The sequence below is a fragment of the Mauremys reevesii genome, linkage group 12, assembly GCF_016161935.1.
Source record: "Mauremys reevesii isolate NIE-2019 linkage group 12, ASM1616193v1, whole genome shotgun sequence".
Taxonomy (NCBI): Eukaryota; Metazoa; Chordata; order Testudines; family Geoemydidae; genus Mauremys; species Mauremys reevesii.
In genome coordinates this window covers 51,312,413-51,320,835 of record NC_052634.1, presented here as the reverse complement: position 1 = coordinate 51,320,835, position 8,423 = coordinate 51,312,413, and the positions used below count along the sequence as shown (strand labels likewise).

The 8,423-nt window shown below is 47.1% G+C and overlaps 1 long non-coding RNA gene across 1 annotated transcript; it reads left to right on the top strand.

The window, feature by feature from the left end:
- Positions 1-442: 442 nt before the first annotated feature.
- Positions 443-1,781, top strand: LOC120375661. Its single transcript, XR_005586673.1, has 3 exons — positions 443-470; positions 771-803; positions 1,675-1,781. It is a non-coding gene; the product is annotated as an uncharacterized LOC120375661 (long non-coding RNA).
- Positions 1,782-8,423: the final 6,642 nt, after the last annotated feature.

Below are 8,423 nucleotides of genomic sequence, written 5' to 3'. Positions count from 1 at the left end.
GGGGTTTTGGTGTTTAAGGGGCCAGGCTCATTCCCTGCTGGAGCCCTGAGCTCTGTCTGTGGCCACTGTCAGCATGTAGGACCTGCCCACTCTCTGCTCTGTGTCTCCTCCCTTTCCACATGATCCCCCGCCAGAGCCAGAGCATCCCTGAGAAAGCTCCTGAACAATGTCTCCGTTCCTTGCTCTGGTGTCTCCCCACTTCCCGTCTCTCTGGGGGAGCGCAGGGCTGAGGTGACTCACCATGACAATGAACATCTCAGGCTACAAAGCTCAGATCCAGGTTTCCTGGAGTTTGGGGGTTGCTGGGCTCAGGGTCTGGGGCTCAGGCCTATTTCTCACCCCTCCTTTCCCCAGCAGGGAGGACGGGACGTTTGGGAATCCAGAGCTGTCGTTTGTGGAGCTGGAGAAGAGACTCAGCGATTTCTCTCTGCAAAGTGCCATGCTGCAGGAGGTGCTGCTGGGATTCAAAGGTGAATTGGAGTCTGGGGGTGGCGTCTCCTCTGGTTAGAGCGACCCTCGCCCTGGGGAGGAGTCGGGGACTCTAGTGATGTCACTGATCCTCGGCTCCATCTCACAGCCCAGCTCAGCGAGTCGCCCTTCCCCATGGAGCAGCCCTGTGGGGCTGGCTCTGTCTGCAGCGGCTGCGTTATCGGCCTCTGATCTCTGTCACCATCTCGTAGTTAACAGCAGTTCCATTAATACGCAATGGGGATTTCTCCATGAGTGCGAGGGACTGAATCCTCACCTCTCCCATCTTCTCCTTCCCCTAGAGACGCTGCGCCGGGGGCTGGGGAGCGACGCAGGTACGTGTCTGTCTCTGACTGGCCATGGGGAGATTTCAGCCCAATAACCATGTTAACGACGGGGGATCGCAGCCTCCAGCACCTGGAAGCTGTGTAACAATGGGAAGCAATGTTACTTTGTTCTTGCACCACTATATTTTCAACTGACTTGTCTCTTAAATATTTTAGCTCATCAATGTCACGTAAGCATTTAAAGTGTTTTACAGGTTTTTTAGTACTCATTTTTTTTGCCTTTGCTTTCTTTAATTATTGCATTTTTAACTGACTACATTAATTTCAAGAATTTTATTTTGCAGTTTTAATTGCAGTAATATTAATAGTGTTTTTAATTAAGTTTGCATAGTCTGATTTTAAAGCTTTTTTTTAAAGACTACTAAGGTCTTTGACAACTTTTCCTGTGTTTGAGTGGCTGCTTGATACTTTTTAAAAAAAAATACAAAGGCTGAGCATTTTTTAAAAACTATTTATTTGAAAGTTTGTTAGTATATTTAGTTTTAAAAAAAATAGACTTTTTTTGTTGTGACTCTAAATTGGTAATGTATTCACATTTTTAACTTATAATTATTTTAGTGCACTATTTACCTCTTGTGACACAGGTTGCAGCTGATTTTTACACTTTAAATAAATAAAACAGCTATTAGCATCTAATTTGGTTAAAACAGCAATTTTATATATATATATATATATATATATATATATATATATATTGTTTTTTTGCATAACCTGCACTACTTTAAGAATGCAACGTTTGTTTGGTTCTTTTAATTAATTTTTGCTCTAAACTTTTTTTTTATACTTACATTATGCCTTAAATTAATTTTATGCATTTAAGATAGAATCTTAATTTTTTTTTCTCCCCATACATTCCTAGCCATCCCGATGATGATTAATTTCTGGGAAACATCCTCAGCAGAATTATTTGAAGGTGTTGCACCAGACAGTAATGGCGGCACAGAGGCAGTGGCTTGTGGGAAAGAGTAAGTTTCATTACTAATCCTGCTAAAAGAGGGCTCTTTTAGAAAACTAGTTTAACTTAGAAGCACTGAGAGACTTTAAGAAAGTCACTAATCACGGGAGCAATGGGTCTCTTTGGAACATATTTTAACTGACAAGCCCTTAGAGCCTTTCTGAGAAACAGGATAGAACTATGGTCAAAATGAAGTGCAAATTAATAAACGTGCATCATGAGAAGAGGAAGGAGCACAAATTAAAATATAATGAAAACAAAGCCTCTCAGAAAGGAAATATATAGTTTAGTAGCAGTGTTGCCATGTCAGGGGTGAGGTGGGAGATGATTTTCTCTCCCCCCCCCCCCCATCTCTATGTAGGTGGCATAGTTAATTTTTTATTATTTTGTTTACTAATTAAATCCATGTCCCTAAGGCCAAATTTGGCCTAGGTAACTTTGTTGCCACGTTTTCTTGTTCACCGAGCACAGAGCTTAGTGCTGGCCCTGAACGACATCATTAGCCCCCTTTTGTTTGGACTAATTGAAGTTTCTGTCGTTGGTCGTCTTGCACCTGTGCATGGCCTTCATGGCTGAAAGAATTTAACCTACTTTTCATCAACTTGCTGCTATAGGGTATTGTAAGATCTTATGAACTTTTGTCTTCTTTTTACAGTGAAGTAAGGCAGAGAGTTCAAAACGTGGGTGTTACTGGAATTAACAGTTCCCAGGGTTGGTCCATGTATGTCATTGCACTGGGCTCATTCACGCTTTGTCCGGGTATCATGTAGCACTCTCTCCCCATGCGTAGTCAGTGCCGATACAAACGAATGATCTAGGCTGGTGTTTCTCAGCTGGTGGTTTGTGACCCCCGGGGGCTCAGGAAAGGCAGTCAGGAGGCTGAGAGATGTTGAGTGTTTCATTATGATCTAAAGCAAAGAAAATCTCACTCCTGCACTCCCCTGTTCATTGTGGTCAGTGTTCTCTGCCAGCCTCTAGAAATATACAAGTTATATATAGACTCAGCAGGGATACATGTTTTATTTTTACTTTTTAAGTAAATGTTCAGGGGTCAGAAAAAAATTGACTGCCAATAAGAGGTACTTGCTTACTTATTTCAGCTGTGAAATGAGAGTTTGCAGCTGTGCACAGTAACCCTTTCATTGCCTGTATCCCAGCCAGCGAGACTGAAACCCCTGCGGTGGTTAGTAGAAATGGGGATGAGGCAGAAAGTTTTGATTCAAACTGGCATTGAGTGCTGTCAGCAATCGCAGGAGAGCAAAGGAACCCAGGGATCGTTGGTCACTAAGTCTCCCAGGCACAGGAAGGGATGGGGGGGAACAGAAGTCAGAAAATGAAGGAGAAATAAGTGAGGGAGGGGGGCGGAGGTCACAAGCTCCCAAACCTGCCCACATCCGGTCATAGAGTCATAAAGTCTAAGGCCAGAAGGGACCCCTGGATCATCTCGTCTGACCTCCTGTCTAGCACTGGCTGCCAACACCCCCCAGCACCCGCCCACTAAACCCAACAGCTGGAGTGAGACCAAAGCCTTGCAGCCCCCAGGAGACTAGACTCTTACATGCCCCAGGCAGAGAATAGGAGGGACCGAGGTGCCCCAGTGCCCCAGACTCCTGCAGTGGCAGGGAAATGGTTAAGTGAGATATTTCTGGGTGATCCTAGTGAGTGCCCCACACCCCACGCTGCAGAGGAAGATGAAAACCCCTCCAGGTCACTCACAACCCGACCTGGGGGGAAAATTCCTTCCCCATCCCACCTATAGTGTCAGTTAGACCCTGAGCATGGGGGCAAGAACCAGCCAGCCAAGCCCCTTAGAGAGAGAGACTGAGTGATCGGTGCCACTTCACTGCCCTGGTCCACCCCGCCCAATATCCTGTCTTTTTCTCTGGCCATTCCTGAAGCTTCAGAGGAAGGAGATTAAATAAACCCTGTCAAAATACACTGTGTGTGGGGGGGAAATCCCTTCCTGACCCCTACCAGTTTTGGCTGAAACCCTGAAGCATGAGGGTGAGGGACATAATACATAGAATGGAAGTGAGCCCCACTTAATGTTCCACTATTTGTCTCTATTGACAATGGCTTCTATCTTAATATCACCAGCAAACTTCATTTTATTTACCACGCCAGCACTGGGCAGACTTTGTCCTGTCCCTGCCTCCGCCTGGTCCCCACCGTTGGGGGAGTTGCTCTCAGGGTTTTAAAACTAGCACAGTGGGTTTAGCACTGGTGGGAAGGGCCGGGTCTGGGCTGTGATAAAGTGATGGAATGTTTTCCCAGCATGCGAGTCAGAAACATCTTGTGCAGGGAAAGGGCCGGGGGAGATCATGATGTGACAGGAACTAAAGGTCCTTCTGAAATCTTCCCTGTCACCCTTCTCACCCTGACAGGCGGCAGAGTAACACCCACCTTTGGCTCCAGATTGTCCCAGCGTCCCACGGGACAGGGAAGGGAACTGGCTGTAGTGGAGCCAGTCCAGGTAGGGATTATTGCGCGGTTGCTAGTGGGTTCCTGCTGGTCGGGGAGGGGCAGGAAATACTGAGGGCCTGGGATCTTTGGGGGAGCTCAGTCTGGAGGTGGGATGGGGGCAGGAAACACCCAGGGTGGAGAAAGGGAGGGGGACAAGGCATGAGACAAACTTGCTGGGAATTGTTTAACCCAAGTCCTGGATTCCGGGAACAGACCCATGGGCCTTGGGGGAGGAAATGACCCTATTTGGGGCATGGGGGTGTGTGGGGGGGGGGGGAGCCCTGGACAGCGCTGGGGAAACGTATCAGATTCCCAGTGCAAGAACATGAACCTACTGGCCAGAGGCGGCTAGGAGATTCGAAGGAGGGGTGGAGGTTACCCACCAGTGGGGCCTAGAGTAGATAACCCTCCCTTCCTTCCAGCTGCTGGCAATGGGAAGCCTGTTGGGATTCCTACTGGGGAGCCGAGCCTGGAGCCTGCTGGGGGCCCCATCCCCCGTATCAGCCTCTGGCTTGTAGGTGTGTGATGGAGGAGAAGACCCTTCCCCCTCTGTCTGCTGGGGGGTGGGGGATGAGGGGATCTCTATCTCCCCTCCTGTTTTGCCTCCTGGCTGCTCTGAGCAGTATGGGGGTGGGACCCTGCTGACTGTCTCTCTCTCAGAGCATCCATTTGATTGGCTCCTCTCCCCCATGAATAGTGGGGCTGTGAGTGGGGCAGCAGGTTGTGAGTGGGGGGCTCTTGCTCTTTCAGGGGCCGGTGACCTTCGAGGAGGTAGCTGTGCATTTCACCAGGGAAGAGTGGGCTCTGCTGGACCCCCGTCAAAGAGCCCTCTGCAGAGACGTCATGCAGGAGAACTATGAGAATGTGACCTCGCTGGGTAAGGATTCCCGTCCCCTCGGTTCTTAGAAGGGAAAATGAAGAGTTAAGGTTCATGCCACCCCCACAATGCCACCTCTGCTCTGCTCTGCCCTGTTTCAGCAACAGCCCATTGAGAGCATTGAAATGGGGCAGACTAGGTCCCTCAGGGTTCACATACACTTCCCTTCATATCACAGTCACACCTCTGCCAAGCTGCTCCAACTCCTCCCTCCACCATCCAGTTACAGCTACAGCTGACCCAGTGCACACAGCTGGAGGCATGTGGAGAAATGCTGGTATTCCCATCTCTGAACACAACACAAACAATGGCACGTTCCTAGTCCTTCATAGCTATTGTAGAATCATAGATTTTATGGCCAGAAAGGGCTATTAGGTCATCTAGTCTGACCTCCTGTATAACCAGGTCATAGAATTTCACCCAGTTACTGCTGTACTGAGCTGAATACCTTGTGTTGGACTCAATCCGCCCCCAGAAAGGCATCCACTGTGACTTGAAGACTTCAAGAAATGGAGAAACCTCCACTTCCTTTGTTAGTTTCTTAACCTTTGCACCAGACTTACTGAGCCATTCTCAGTGGCTAGTACCAGTTGCAGGGCCAGGGGCAGAGTTAAGGTTGCATTTAAGGGGTGGTGTGTATATTAACTCTTGCTCTTCTGGTTTTCAGAGGTTTAGGTTTAGCCACCACCCACCTAGTGGAAAGGCATGAAGCAGAACTGGGCAACCTGTACTCGGTATTGATGTAGGTTATGGGCATTTGATTTCCTTATTTTTTTATTAGACTTTTTCAGCACTCTGTGTCTGCATGAGACATTTTGCCAGCATAATTATATCAATTAAGGATGTGGTTTTTCGCACCCCTAACAAACAGAGCTATGCTGACAAAATTTTGCAGCTCAGAAGAGGCCAGAGTGGATTTTAAAACACTTTAAAATATTGCTCTCAGCCCTTAAATTTTGGAATCAGGGGGAAACGTCTAAGAGGAACTCCTTCAGAATGCAAGCAAAACGCACAATACACCTAGTCTGAAAGTTAACAGTGGTACGGCTCCGACTCAGATGAATGAGTGGGTCAGAGGCAGTGGCCACAGCATGTCCTCTTGACCCAACCAGCCAATGACTGTGAGAGCAGTGTGAGGTTCCTATTCAGGAGTTCTTGGGGGGTAGGGGGAAGGAGAGCAGGGAGCAGCGGGAGTGGAGAAGATGATGGGGGAGCTAGTGGTTGTGGGTTGCCACAAGGTAGGGAAGGCTGAGTGTAGTGGGAGGAAAGGGATAGGTATGTGGAAGACTAGAGGGAATCAGGGAGGGATGGGTACCATGGAAGGAAGAGGAGGTGAGGAATCAGAGACAGAATCTCCTGGGAACAGGGAGTGTGCTGGTTTTGGGGGAGTGGGAGCCTGCGAATGGAGAAAGGGGGTGGAGGTCCCAGCAGTGGTGCTGTTGGAGCTGGGGGGATTGGGTAGGAGATCTGGGCTCCTTGGAAGTGGAAAAGACTGAGGATAGTGGGAAGGGGATGGGGAGTGGTTTCTCCAAGGAGCAGGAAGGATCTGGTGGCAGTGGGAAGGGAAGGTTTCAGGGAGGCAGATATTTGGGGCCCTCCACTGCGAATGCTTTTGCCATAGTCTCTAATGACCTCTCCCTAAGCAAAGCTCAGAACCAGTGCTCCATCCTTATTCTTCTTGACCCGTCAGTCACCTTTAATACCACTGACCATGGTCGTCGTCTTGACATCTTGTCTGCTTCCTGGTTCTCCTCCTACCTCTGTAACCACTTCTTCAGCGTGTCCTTAGGAAGCTCCTCCTCACCCCCACTCCACTCTTCTGTGGGGGTTCCACAGGGCTCAGTCCTTGGTCACTTCCTCTGCACTTTATCTCTGGGAAATCTCACCCCAGACACAAATTCAGCTACTGTCCGTATGCTGATGAGTCACAGATCTACCGCTCTGCTCCAGACCTGTCTCCTTCTGTCCAAACTGAAATCCCGGCCTCCCTCTGATGACTCCTCGTGGTTGGCAGCCATCAACTCAAGCTCAACAGCTCAAATGTTGATAACAGAGCTCTTAATCCCCAAAGCCAGCCCCCCACCTCCTTTCTTGCTGTTCAGCCCAGAATTAGCTGATGAAATCTCAGAGCCTCTGGCAATATTTGCAAACTCAGATGACAGAAGAGGTCCCAGAAGACTGGAGAAGGGTTAACATAGTGCCCATCTTTACAAAGGGGAAAAAGGAGGAGCTGGGGAACTATAGACTAATCAGCCTGACCTCAATACCAGGGAAGCTACTAGAGCAATGTATAAAATATTCAATTTGCGAATACCCAGAGGATGAAGGGGTAATCGGTAGCAGCCAGCATGGATTTGTTAAGAACATAGCATGACAAACCAGCCCGATATCCTTCTTTGATAAGGTAACTGGTTTGGTGGCTAAAAAACCTGGACTTCAAAAAGGCGTTTGACAGTCCCATGAGTAAGCTGAAGAAATGCAGGCTCAATGGAACTCCCATTAAGTGGATATATAATTGGTTACACATCCGCAAGCAAAGAATAACTATTATTGGAATGATGTCAGATTGGAGGGATTTCTCAAATGAGGTTTCACAGGGATCTGTTTTGGGTCTAGTGTTATTTAACATCTTCATTAATGACCTGGATGTAGGAATAGAGAGCATACTGATCAAATTTGCAGATGACACAAAGCTGGGGGGATTGTCAACACTTTGGAGGATAGAGCAAGAATTCAGAGAGATCTTGATAAATTGGCAAACTGGGCTATAGACAACAATGAAATTCAACAAAGACAAATGTAAGGTGCTACACTTCAGGAAGAAAAACCAATGCACAAATACAGAATGGGGGATAACTGGCATGGCAGCAGCACTGCTGAGAAGGATCTGGGAGTTGTGGTGGATCACAACCTCAACATGAAGTGTTGCCTGATTTGGGGAGGGTTAGTAGGGACAGTGGAATTTATCCACTTAATTTAGTTTTATTTAATAATTAATTTTCTAATTAATTAAGAATGTTAGTAATAATTAATAGATATTAATAATATGGGTATGGCTCGCCAATATGTGTGATCAGAAGATAAAAGTTCGTCTTGAATCAGGCTTCACAGAATTTAATACCAAGGAGATTGGGGTATAACAGGAATTACACTGAGACAAAGTTTAGTCAAACAAGACCTTTTATTTAAAATCAATGAAACAAGAAGTAAATGTAAAATGTTAAAAGCAGTATGAGATTACAAAGTATCACAATTCTTTAAGAGATATAATATGATATTATACAGTCCTAAATGCACTCTGCAGCAAAGAGTA